General features: G+C 40.8%; 1 protein-coding gene across 1 annotated transcript in view; it reads left to right on the top strand.

Moving 5' to 3' along the window:
* TTC27 (tetratricopeptide repeat domain 27) overlaps positions 1-12,779 on the top strand; it is a 160,449-nt gene that overhangs the window by 112,125 nt on the left and 35,545 nt on the right. The gene's annotated exons all lie outside the window — the stretch shown is intronic.

Raw genomic sequence — 12,779 nt, 5'->3', positions numbered from 1 at the left:
GGCAATGCACAGCATGAGCCCAGCCCCAGAAACAGAAGCTGTGCGTGTGTGCTGTGTGTGTGTGTGTGTGTGTGTGTGTGTGTGTGTGTGTATAACAGAATATTAGTGAATAGGCTAGTTTTTTTGAGTGAAAGGGAATAGGACAGTTCCAGTAGGAAAGCTAGACCGGAGCCAGATTACAGAAGGTCTTGAATGTGAGGCTAAACTCTTTGGATTGTATTTGGCAAATAGGGAGCCATTGAAGATTTGATTTGTGTTTGGCTTTGTTTCGAATGAAGGAATGTGGGTGCGTGGAGGTGATTTTGGAATATTGTTTTGGCCACACTGGCCACAGGAGATCCTGGATGTAGGCAGGCTTAGGAGACTGTAGTGATGGTCTAGAAGGACAGTTATTAGTTCGGGAGGGGCAGTCAGAAAGAAGGGATGAGGTAAGGGAATTTGCAAAGGAGGACTTGACAGGGCTTGATGGTCTCATTGTATAATTTTAAATTAATTACTTAGCAAGGCAAAGAAATAGCAGTTGCTCCAAGCAGCATCACAGTACAAATAGATATTATTTGAGGGTATCTTAGAGTTCGTCATATGGATCCAGTTCAGGCAGTCTGTGAGCCATGCCTAAACACGCAGGCGTTCAATGCTGCAGTTGTGCAGAATTGCTACAGGACGCAAGCTTGAGGGCCGTAGACTTATAACTTGTGATGCAGGTTTGAACTGTCTTTGAAAGAAGGAGAGCTCTTGCATGCTATTGTCTCCTCAAAGTCCTGGAATGAGAGGAAATAGAAAAGTAGAATTAAAAAATTCTTTCCCACCTTTTTAGACATATCCAGGAGATAGGTTTAATAACAAAACTCAGGCAGAATGAGAGTGATCATTGAGTAGGTTTTGTGTATTTTAATGGCTTCCTGAAATCAAATTGGTATAAAAACAGAAGTGTTTGATTTTATATCAGGGATGGTCTACGAAACTAAATGAATTTGTCTGTGGTGCATTTGTTTGAGAACCAGAAGATGTGTGTACCGTTTGCACTTGTGCTTTTAAGATTTCTGTCATTCACTTATATATTTCATTTTCCCAAATAACTTCTGAAACCTCTAAAATTCAGCCTTAGACTTCTGGGAATTATGGGCTGTTAGAAGCTGAAGAAAGTGGAAGGAAGTGGTCAAGTGGTCACCAAACCTCCCAAGCAGGATTTTATAGACTCAGGACCAGAATTAAAGCATACGTTCTTAGGTCTCCTCTTAGGTAGTTAGTATTCTCATTGCTCCTTACTTTGAAGCAAAAAGTAAACATAAAGAAATTGCTCAGATATCAAGCTAGTCTGTGTAGCCCTGAAAAAGGAGAATGTCACTTCCTGTTACTTCTCCAGCCCTCCCTCCCTCAGCACTCATACTTCATTCCTTTTATCTTGTCAGTTTTCCCTCTCTCCCCTTTTAACATTTTTAAACTTTCTTCCTTAATTAGTCGTCTTTGTAAGGTTATATGATATTATGTACACACACACACATATATATACATACACACAAAGACACTTGTATAGGCAGAAGGACTGTAGGCATTGAGAGGAGGTGAGGGGTCTCTGTGATGGGACAGAAGTTAGCTTAGATGTTCACCGATTGATGCAGTCAGTACACGTGCCAGGAGGGAAGTGGCTTCACACCAGGAAAAAAGTGTGAAGGAAGGTGAGGATTTGAGAGTTTACCCAGCATCCGTGGCTCTCCCACTCTGCCTGTTTTCCTGATAGCCCATCCAGGTTGGCCTAAATTTTTTATGAAGTGCTGGGGGCTTCCCTTGTGGTCTTGTGGTTAAGACTCTGCATTCCCACTCCAGGGGAGAGTGGGTTCTACCCCTGACAGGGGAACCACGATCCCACATGTTGTGCAGTGCTGTCCCTCCCCATAAAAATTTACAGGAAAAAAAAATCAATGAGGTGCTGTTATTAACAGTTACATCAAAGGAAACTGGAATGGCTTTTCATAGACATTCACTTTGTGCTTCCATCTTCTGCCGTAACCTCCTGTAGTATGGTGTTTGAGACATGTGGTAGATGGAGCTTCCTCTTTACGACGTGCGAAATTCTGAAAGATGACTAGTAGGTGCCTGTCTCTTTTTTCCCCAACCCTTTCCAGATGCAGCTTAACTACTCTCGCCCTTTCAAGGACATTGTGCAGGAGGCTTGCTGATAACACCTACTATGCTTGCTGTGAGAGGCCGAGGATAGCCGACTGCTCGGGCCTTCGGTGGTGACGGGAGAAATGTTGGAGGCAGTGTCTCTGTAAGCCCCTTGTTGCACATCAGACATCTGTGCCAAGTTGCGGCCTGTGAGCCGCATGACGTTGCCTGGCTACCAGTTGGCAGGATTAGTGGGAAATGTGGGGAATTGTAGGCTGGATAGATGTATTGGGAGTGGAGGCAGAGCAGTCCTGCCAGAAATAAAAGCGCATGAAGAATAGTCTGAATTCTCTAGACACAAGGGTTTGGTCACTTACTGTATAGTCTAAATGTACCACTATTTCCATATTACATAGCTTGGTAACTTTTCGTATAGTTTATAATAAACCCTTTTGGCAGCAATCATCTCCAAAAAGCAAACAAATTTTAAACATGTGTTTTTAGAGAATAATTAAGAACTTAATTTTTATTTGTCAAGAGAGGAAATGAATGTGTAACTTGCACAAAACATAGTTGATGTAATTACATTCCACCTCAGGGGCCGTAATCATTTCACTAATCACATGAAAACCAAAAACTCATGTCTTCTGAAGAAACATTAGCGTTTATGTTAAAAGTTAGTTTTTTCAGGAATTCCAGGACTCCACAATTCCACTGCCAGGGCTCAGTCCTTGGTCAGGGAACTAAGATCTGGCAAGTTCCGTGGTGCAGGCAGTGGCGGGGAAAAAAAGGTAGTTTTTGTTGTTGTTGTTTTAATAGGAAGCATGTCCAAAAATGACAGTTTAATACACAGCTGTAGGAGGTGCATTTTCATGTTATTCTATGAGACTGGACTTTTTATCTAGTGCAAATGAAAATGAGCAACATTAGTTTAGAAAATTAGTCGATAACAAATATTCTCGTGCATGTATGAAAAGTGAGATCATAGCTGTTAATGTGCTAGTTCTTTTAGCAGAGTTTGTTTGTTAACAGTTGACTTTGCCAGTTTAATATCAGTGACATCAGATGCTTCAAATAGAAAATTCATTAATTTGGTTCTCACTAGTTTTCATTTTTTTTACCTGATTAGTGGATTCAACATAAAATTTTTGGTAATGTGCTGTATCAAAGGTGAAACATCTGACGTTATTCTGAATGCTATTATAAACGCAGTTAAAACGTTAAACATCAAAGATAAAAGTACTTACAGGGTAATAAGAAGGATACACATTTTGGTGGATCGTGGCAGGATGGTAAAAGTAATGCTCTTTCTGAATTAAGAAAACCAGTGGAGCAGAAATATACTTGGAGTAGGTTGTAGTGGTGGGCATAATATGGTCAAACAAGCTTCTACCAATGGAAACAAAAACTAGCTGTTGTCATTTACATACACACACACACACACACACACACACACACACACACACACACACACACTATTTGAACATGATCCATGATGTCTGCACAGGGAGGTGTCTGTCACCTTGTTAACTTTAGTCAGACACTTAAAACATTGTGACCAGTTTTTAGTTACTACACTTTTTAAATTTATTTAGCTAGCTGTGCTGGGTCTTAATTGTGGCACATGGGATCTTAGATCTTCCTTGCAACATGTGGGATCTTTAGTTGTAGCATGCAGATTCTTACCTGCAGCATATGGGGTCTCATTCCCTCATCAGGGATTGTACCCAGGGCCCCTGCACGGGGAGTGCAGAGTCCACACTATTGGACCAACAGGGAAGAATCCTTTTCTTATTTTTAAATGCTCAGATAATCAGCATTTTAAATTTTTTCCTCTAGTACAATTTTCAATAAATAATTTAAGTTTTGAGAATGGTTTTGAGAATGTATCCTCTGATACAGTAAAACCAGTTTGACGATCAATAATTTGTTGGTCAGTAAATAAGGTCTTTTTGAGGTCATATAATTTTAGTGATGTTTTAGTGCCTTGTTTCACTTTCAAAAATGTTGCGGTTTGAATGTGGTTCCCTAACTAGCGTTATTGAGATCCTGCTGTGAACCAGACGTGGATGTGGGAATGAATTAGACTGTGTGGGTCTATCAGCAGAGAGCAGAGTTTCCTCTGGGAAATGATATGGACAGAAGTAGTTTATGGAGGACCTTAAGGATCCTTCTGCAGAATTAGCTAACCATATAGATGTCGAGGTCTGTTGTGGTTTTGAATAAAAGAGTGATATGACAAAAGTGATACTCTGAGAAGTTTTAAGTAAAGGATGAATGTATGGATAAGCCATCAGTGGCTCCAGCAGTAAGGATGGAAAGATAGGGCTTCCCAGGTAGCACAGTGGTAAAGAATCCACCTGCCAGTGCAGGAGACTCAAGAGACATGGATTAATCCCTGGGTCAGGAAGATCCCCTGGAGTAGGAAATGGCAACTCACTCCAGTATTCTTGCCTGGAAATTTCCACGGACAGAGGAGCTTACAGTCCGTGGGGTCGCAGAGTTAGACCTGACTGAGCATACAAACACATACACATGGAAGGACAGAACAGTTTGAAGCTGTTTATAAAGGAAAATTTTCTGGGATTTATTCCTTGGGTTGGCAGGACTGAAGGAGAGTTTGGAATCAGAGAACATGCCAGTTTTCTCAATTGTTTGATTAAGAAGGAAATGTTCCTATCTTATATCCAGAGGATATAAGAAAAAGGGAAAATATCTTTGATAGGGGATAATGATTTGATTTTGAGTGTCGAACGTGAAGAGATGTTGCTGTGTCTTGAGTAGAGATGGCCCACAGTCCCCTGGGCATAAAAGCCTGAAGCCCAGGAGTGAGGCCGAGCTGGGCTTACAGTTGGGTTTTCTGTGGCACTGAGGCAGATTCATGCAAGTGAATGAATTCTTTATAGAAACTGTGTTGGAAGAGAATCTCAGGCAAAATCTTGAACTTTGGACATCTCTAGGGGTTGGAGGAAGGGAGAGGAAATAGCATCAGTGAAATATGATTCAAGCAAAGTACACCAGAGTCTTGATCAGAGGGAGAGAAGGAACCCCAAAGAAGCAATTCATGGAAACTAAAGGAAAAACAAATGTCCGTGAGAAATGTCACCTGGAGTGATAAAGTCTGAAGAGGGCTAAGAAGAGTTCATTGGATTTGGAGCTAACTATTGATCTTCAATACCAGCTTCAGGAGATTAAAGAGTGAGGATGAGGAAATTGGCATAACATCTAGAGACTGTTCTTTTAGGAGCACGTCCAGGAAATGAGAGTCAAAATGTAGAGTATTGTACTAAGGAGCAGCAGAATCAAGTAAAACTTTTCAGGATACTGAAGACTTTTATGGGGTTGAAGGGCTTCCCTGGTGGCTCAGACAGTAAAGAATCTCCCTGCAATGCAGCAGACCTGGGTTCAGTCCCTGGGTCAGGAAGATCCCCTGGAGAAGGGAATGGCTTCCCACTCCTATGTTCTTGTCTGGAGAATTTCATGTGCAGAGGAGCCTGGTGGGCTACAGTCATTGGGTCACAAAGAGTTGGACACGGCTGAGCAACTAACACTTTTCACTTACAGGGTTGAACCCAGTGAATGAAGGAGAGATTGAATGTTATCAAGAAAGAGGGGATGACAACTAGGGAATGTCATTCTAGAGAAGAGTGGAATGAGAAGAGATGAAGGTGTTAGCTCTGGAGACAATTATGTTTCAATTGAGATGAGAAGAAGATGAGAGCATTAACATTATAATAGCAACTTCTGTTTATTAAACATCTTCTATAGTGTAAGCTAGAATGTAAGTGGAAATGAACTCTTTCTAAATCATTGTAAGATATGAACTAGGAGAAACAGTTGGGATTTAGATAGGGGGCAAACATTAGGAAAATTTGTTTTAGGAAAGAAAACTAGCAGATGCAAAAACCAAACATGTAGCAAAGGTTTCTTGGTAACTGTAGGTTTTGACTATTTATGTTTAGATTCAGTTATAATAGTAATACTAGCAGCTAACGTTGAGCATTTACTGGGTGCCAGGTACTGTTCTAAGCATTTTGTATATATTGTTAGTCCTCAGCCCAGTCCCTGAGGTACTTAACTGTTTTTACTCTCATTTAACAAGTTAGGAAACAGAGGCCTAATTAGTTTACACCAAATCCCACAGTTTATGTGAGGAGTGGAGCTGGGATTTGAATCTGGGCTTTCTGGTGTTACAGCACTTACTCTTAACTTCTTTACTGTTTTGCCTCTAAAGGATGTTGTCTTATGTTAGGAAGGAATTGTGGATTTGGCTGAGGTCAAGTTAGAAGTTATGGGAAGCTTTGAATACAAGACTGTGCAGTTTGAATGTTTTTTTCCTTTAATTCATAACCATCGGGGCTTTCATTGGGAGCACAGCGAAGCTGTAACTTCGGTGTATGGAACAGTCCAGCACGTGAGAGCTGGTGAGTCTCTGTGAGACCAGGGAGTTTTCAAGGGACCACGGCAGCCCTTCCCAGCCCATGCTGTGTGTAAGACCAGACTTTCATGATGCACTGATAGAATTGTTAATTATCCTGAGAGCTTGTGTTCTTCCATGATTTGGGGGGTTAACTTTCTCTTTCATGTCAGTTTTGAAAGAAGAAAATGTATTTGCAGTGGAGTTACAGAGTTTCCATCGTGTACTTGTGTTATTGTGGTGGGGAGGTCCAAGGAGACTGGAGCTTACATTCCAGTGGAGAAGACAGAATGAACATATGCAAATAATATGTAGAGAAAAGAAAGAGATTATTTCCTTTTTGTTCTTCCTTTCTCATATTGGTAAGCAATAAAACATGAAACTCTTAAGGTCTAACTTGCCTAACTGCCAAGAAATATGAGCGCTGTGATAACATCTGGGCTGTAGCTGGAACTGAGGGGTAGAGGGAAGGGCTCCGTGGCCATAGACCTGACTCCAGATCCTAGTAATCTCTAAGTGAGTCACCTCATCTTTCTGAGCTTCAGTTTTCTTGTTTGTAAAGTGGAGATGTAATTCCTCCGTCAGTTTGATCTAATTGGAAAATTAGAGCCAATATACATAAAGTGTCTAGCATATTTCCTGGTCCATACTCAGTTCTCAGCGACGTTTTGTGTCCTGACCATTGCAGCATGGTGGTAGTTGGTAGAAAAGCACTGTAACCCCGTTTTCTGTGGCCTGAAAATGAAGAGCTGTGTCTCACAGGAGAGTCTCATGCAGGTGATGTGTAAACACCCATGTTACTTCACACTGTGAACTGGAAAGAGTAGGGGAATAGAAGAATCAGTGGTAACCCAGTCTAGGATGGGGATAAGAGGGAGACACTAAACGATTAATACCCTTGCTAGTGAAAGGAAAAAGTGCTGCTTTGAATTTTAAAAGAAGACACTGACAGAGAGGAAGCTTTTGAGAAAGAGAGAAACTGACAAAGCTGGCAGGTTAAGATTTGTGTTTCCTTAGGGAGGAGAACTTAGTATTTAATAGTAAATGAGAAATTTGGTTATGAAAGAATTGGTTGGTGGTGCACATTTTTTAAAAATATGAGCACCAAGCATTATTTTAGGAAAAGCTACTAGCAGACAACATTGATAACTCTCTTGAGTTTGGCTTGGGTCATTTCCTGTTTAATGAAGTCACATTCAACCACTTATCTGCATTTGGGGTCGTGGGAATGAGTCAGCAATGCAGAAAAGAGAGAATGGAGAGTGTTGTTTGGCATCAGGATTCAGTTATAACATTTTGCACTTTATTATACAGAGTGTCAGAAAAACCCAGTCAACGTGTAAGGAAAATTAGTAAAATAGGTGAAGCTACTGATTATTCATTTGTTCTTTAGAAACCTTGAGGAGGAAGAAAATTTGAGTAGTAGGCTCATAAGTTAAGAAAGAAATTTGTAATATCACATAAGCAAATGACATCTGTTGCATATGTGCCTTAGATAACCTTGTAAAAATTAACTTCATAGTTCTAAGAGTAGTCCATGCCTGTTGTCCAGTGGTGCTTGGTCTCTGTAGTTCTCAGGGGAACAAACTGTCCAATTCTGTTTTAGTTATTGACGTTTAGTAAGTGTTGCTGGGCTTTCCAGGTGGCACTGGTGATAAAGAACTTGTCTGCCAGTGCAGGAGGCGTTAGAGAAGCAGGGGTTTGATCCCTGGGTGGGGACGATCCCCTGTAGGAGGGCGTGGCAACCCACTCCAGTATTCTTGCCTTGGAGAATCCCATGGACAGAGGAGCCTGGCGGGCTACAGTCCGCATAAAGAGTCAGACTTGACTGAAGCGACTTAGCATACAGTCACTCTCTTCACCACAAGTATTGCACATCAGGAACCATTGTGTGACTTCAGGCAAATCACTTCCTTTCCAGACCTCATTTTCTTGTGGCCTCTTTTCAATTGATTTCTAAGCCTCAATTCATTTCTTAGTTCATCCAACCTGCTGATTCTGTTTGCGTCATCAGTGTATTTGTTTTGCCACTAGATGGCAGTAATATACCTTTGAACCCGGTGGCCTCTGCGTCTTCAGAATCTGGGATCTGAAGGAGCCTCGGAATTTTTGCTTAATCTCCCCACCCACCCATTTAACAACTAGGGAAGTGAGACTCAGAGGTTAAGTGACATGGCCAAAGTCATTCAGTTCCCTAGAACCCCTTGAACCCCAGTCAATCTATCTTTCCTTCTATTCCTGTTTCTCTGGGGGGCTTTTGAGGGAAGTGCAAAGAGAGATCATGTTTTCAGCCATTCCTGCTTTTGGATAATTATTTTAAAATAATTTAAAACTGTTCTTCATGTATGTATGTTATATTCAAAATAGTCTGATTTTGTGTCTCTGTATTGGCTTCTTCCGAGTAGAAAACTGGACTGTCAACTTCTAAAAGGTCACTGCCTGCCTAGAGCTTGCCTGCCTTGACAGTCCACCCTGGAAATAAGCTTCACAGCAATCTCCACCAGAGCCTCCGTGATGGTTATTATCTTTCTCCATTCTTGCCCAGTCCCTTGGTGAGAGGTTTGCCTTTCAGTTCTTTTCCTCCAACTAAGCATCTGTTCTTCAGCTTCGTCTTTATCTTTTTGTCTATCAGAACTTTCTGAGAGAGAGGTAGATAATGCCCCAGTTCTTAAAAACTTGATCTCTGGGTCTTCCCAGCATGCGTTAAGTGGATTGTTTCCTTCCCCCCACCCCCTCAGCTGCTGAAAAGAATGGCATTGCTGTAAATCATGGCCGTGTGTGGGCAGAATGGTGTAGAGGGAGGCAGCATGGTCGTGTGGAGATGACACAGCCTCTGGAATCACACTGACTGCCCTCAGATCTCTCCTTCATCACTGACTGACTCTGGTCTGTGTTCATCTCTCCAGTGAGGGTGATACCTACTGCCTTGCAAGGCCATTTGTGAGGAATGGACAAGGTGATGTCTGGAAAGCTCATGGTATCAGTGCTTGGCTACATAGTAGGTGTTCATTGTTGTTCAGTCGCCTAGTCACGTCCATCTCTGCGCCCCTAGACTGCAGCATGCCAAGCCTATCCTGGAGTTTGCTCAAACTCAAGTCCATTGGGTCGGTGATGCCATCCAACCATCTCGTTCTCTGACGCCCTCTTCTCCTTCTGCCCTCAATATTTCCCACCATCAAGGACTTTTCCAACGAGTCTGTTCGCATTGGATGACCAAAATACTGGAGCTTCAACATTAGTCCTTCCAGTGAATATTCAGGGTTGATCTCTCTTAAGATTGACTCCTTGCTGTCCAGGGGACTTTCAGGAGTCTTCTCCAGCACCACAGTTCCAAGGCATCAGTTCTTTGGCATTCTGCCTTCTTTATGGTCCATCTCTCACAACTGTACATGACCACTGGGAAGGCCATAGCCTTGACTATACAGACCTTTGTCAGCAGAGTAATGTCTCTGCTTTTCAACACACTGTCTAGGTTTGTCATCGCTTTCCTGCCAAGAAGCAATCTCTTATGATTTCATGGCTTCAGTCACAGTCTATAGTGATTTTGGAGCCCAAGAAGAGGAAATCTGTCGCTTCTTCCATCTTTCCCCCTTCTATTTGCCATGCAGTAACAGGACTGGATGCCATGATCTTAGTTTTTTTAATATTTAGTCTTACGCTGACTCTAGGTGCTCATTAAATGCTAATTATTCTGGTTGCTATTGTGTGGAGAGGAACAGGAGTGACTGTGGTGTATGAGGAGCCCGAGAGAGGAGCCCGAGAGTGGGTCTTAGCCAGAGGAGCCAGTTTTTTTTAATGGCGACAAAAGGAAAAGATGCAGATATGTTGGGGTCTGTGTCACTGCTGTAGAGAAATAGTGTAGAGTTGTGCTGCTCAGTGTGGTAGCCACCAGCCTCATGTGGCAGTTGAGCCCTTGAAGTGTGGCTGGTCCAAACTGAAATCTGCTGTCAGTGTAGGACACACACCAGGTTTCAAAGACTTCGTGTGAATAAAATGAATATAAAATATATCAGTAATCTTGTATATTAATAGCATGTTTAAATGATAATATTTTAGATATGTAGAGCTAAGTAAAATGTTGTTAAAATTAATTTCACTCATTTCTTTTTACTTTTAAAATGTGACTGCTAGAAAATATAATGAGTCTAGCATTATATTTCTCTCTGATAGTATTAGACTAGGAGATGGATACCTTTTGTACTCAACCATATACAATGTTAACTTGGGGATTTATGTGAGTTTTTCTTTTTTAAACTTCTTTTGATTTTTTTCTTTTATGATATTCTCTTCTTAAGAGCATGACCATCCTAAATCAAGATGTCAATCGGGGTAATATAGGTTAAGTAATAGTTAAAAATAAAAAAGGTAAAAGAGGCACCAGATATACTCTTTATTCCCCCAAAATCCAACGATCCCGATTGAGATGCAAGGTATAAATGGATTTTTGATGGTTTAGTGGGTCATCTAGAAGCAATTAGAAGATCCTAGAGGTTTTTTTTAAGCCATTTCATGATTCAAAGAATAGGGTGTATACAGAAGTCATCTCCCATCTTAATTATTTGTCATTAGTAGATGAAAACCTACTAGCAGATAATGATCCTAGAATTTTTTAGATGTAAATTATTGAAGCAGTTACACAAATGATTGAGTAAAAAGAAAAGAGAGTCATATACTATATATTAAATTGTCATCTGCTTGATTTCCATTAAACTTATTTTGGTGTTAAGACATTGGTTATAAAGCATTGACTTGTTTTAAAAACTTACATAGTAATCTCATCACCAGCTTCTGTTGGAGCTGTAAGATAGTTGCTAATTTCAGACATTTATATAACCTTTGTCTTCTGAGGTAGATTGAAAAATAAATTTTTTATTTTTATTTTCATACTGAATTTATACTCACTGTTTTTATGACACATATGAAATAGTTCTGTTGTCAGTTTGTTCTTTGCTGATGCAGGAAGCAAGCAGGGCATATGCATTTTGAGAACTTTGTGGGCACTTCTCATTTTTCTTGATTCGATCGCAGGATGAGATATTCCTCATTCCAAGTAAACTTTCTGCCATGATTCTTTGAGGGTATAACATGCTGTCACTTGTAAGAGGCATATGTATTTTAAGTGCCACCTTGTATAGAAAATCAAATGCTGGCTTCCTAGGTGGCGCAGTGGTAAGAAATCTACCTGCCAATATAGGAGATGCAAGAGAAGGGGGTTTGATCCCTGGGTAGGGAAGATTCCCTGCAGGAGGAAATGGCAACTCACTCCAGTATTCTTGCCTGGAAAATTCCATGAACAGAGGAGCCTGGCAGGCTACAGTCCCTGGGGCCACAAAGAGTCGGACACGACTGAGCGACTGAGAACACACACACACAGTAAAAGTCTGATCAGCTATTGGTTATTAGCATTCAGAGATGTTAAATGGAAAAAAAATGCACCTTATAAATGATGGATTATAATACACAGATTTTGAAACTTTTGACTAGATTAGAAGTAATCTTGTTTTATACAGTAGCATCAGACTTTAGAGTGAGTCACTTTCAGTGAGTGTGGTTTAAACCACATTGGAACTCTTTTCATTTGATTCTTTAAATAACCAGACAAAAACAAAGTTTAATGAGCTACTTTTTAAATTGCTGGAGTCCCTTGATTTAGAAAAGGGAACTTCTAACTTAATTTCAACCTCTGCATCCCCCACCACTCCCAAACACACACACACCCTGTTTTCAGCCATTAGGTATGCTTCTAACAAAATTTGTTCTCTTAAAGACTGCTGATAGCAGTTATTTATAGCCTCTTGTGAATTCAAGACAAAGTGTTAAATTGCCCAGGGATGTTTGCTTTCTAAGCCTTATCTCTAATTATTGGCTGAAAATCTTTATCTGCTTAAAGAACTTTCAGTCTTCAACTAGCTATATGGAACGAGTTTTGTAAGTGGGGGGAGGATAAGGGGCAGCCTCCTGTCCGCCTCTGTGGAAGGCCATGGACGGATAACAGAGCAGCTCATTTCCTTTCCCACCCTGCAGTGTTCAACCAAGTCTGTCTGCTGGCTCACTGCCCTCATACTAGAAGTCAGAGAAAGTAAGAAAGCAGAATTCATTCTACCGTTGGCCTTACTGACTATATCTGAGAGGAAAGCAGAGTTGTAACAGCTGCATTTCTGACTAATTTCATTGAATTTTTATCAGTTTTATCTTCCTTTTGATAGAGGCTATTGAATTTTAAGGAAACCCTATGATGTAAAGAATTCTTTTG

This window comes from Muntiacus reevesi, chromosome 3 (assembly GCF_963930625.1).
Source record: "Muntiacus reevesi chromosome 3, mMunRee1.1, whole genome shotgun sequence".
Taxonomy (NCBI): domain Eukaryota; kingdom Metazoa; phylum Chordata; class Mammalia; order Artiodactyla; family Cervidae; genus Muntiacus; species Muntiacus reevesi.
This window is presented reverse-complemented; position numbering and strand designations above follow the sequence as displayed.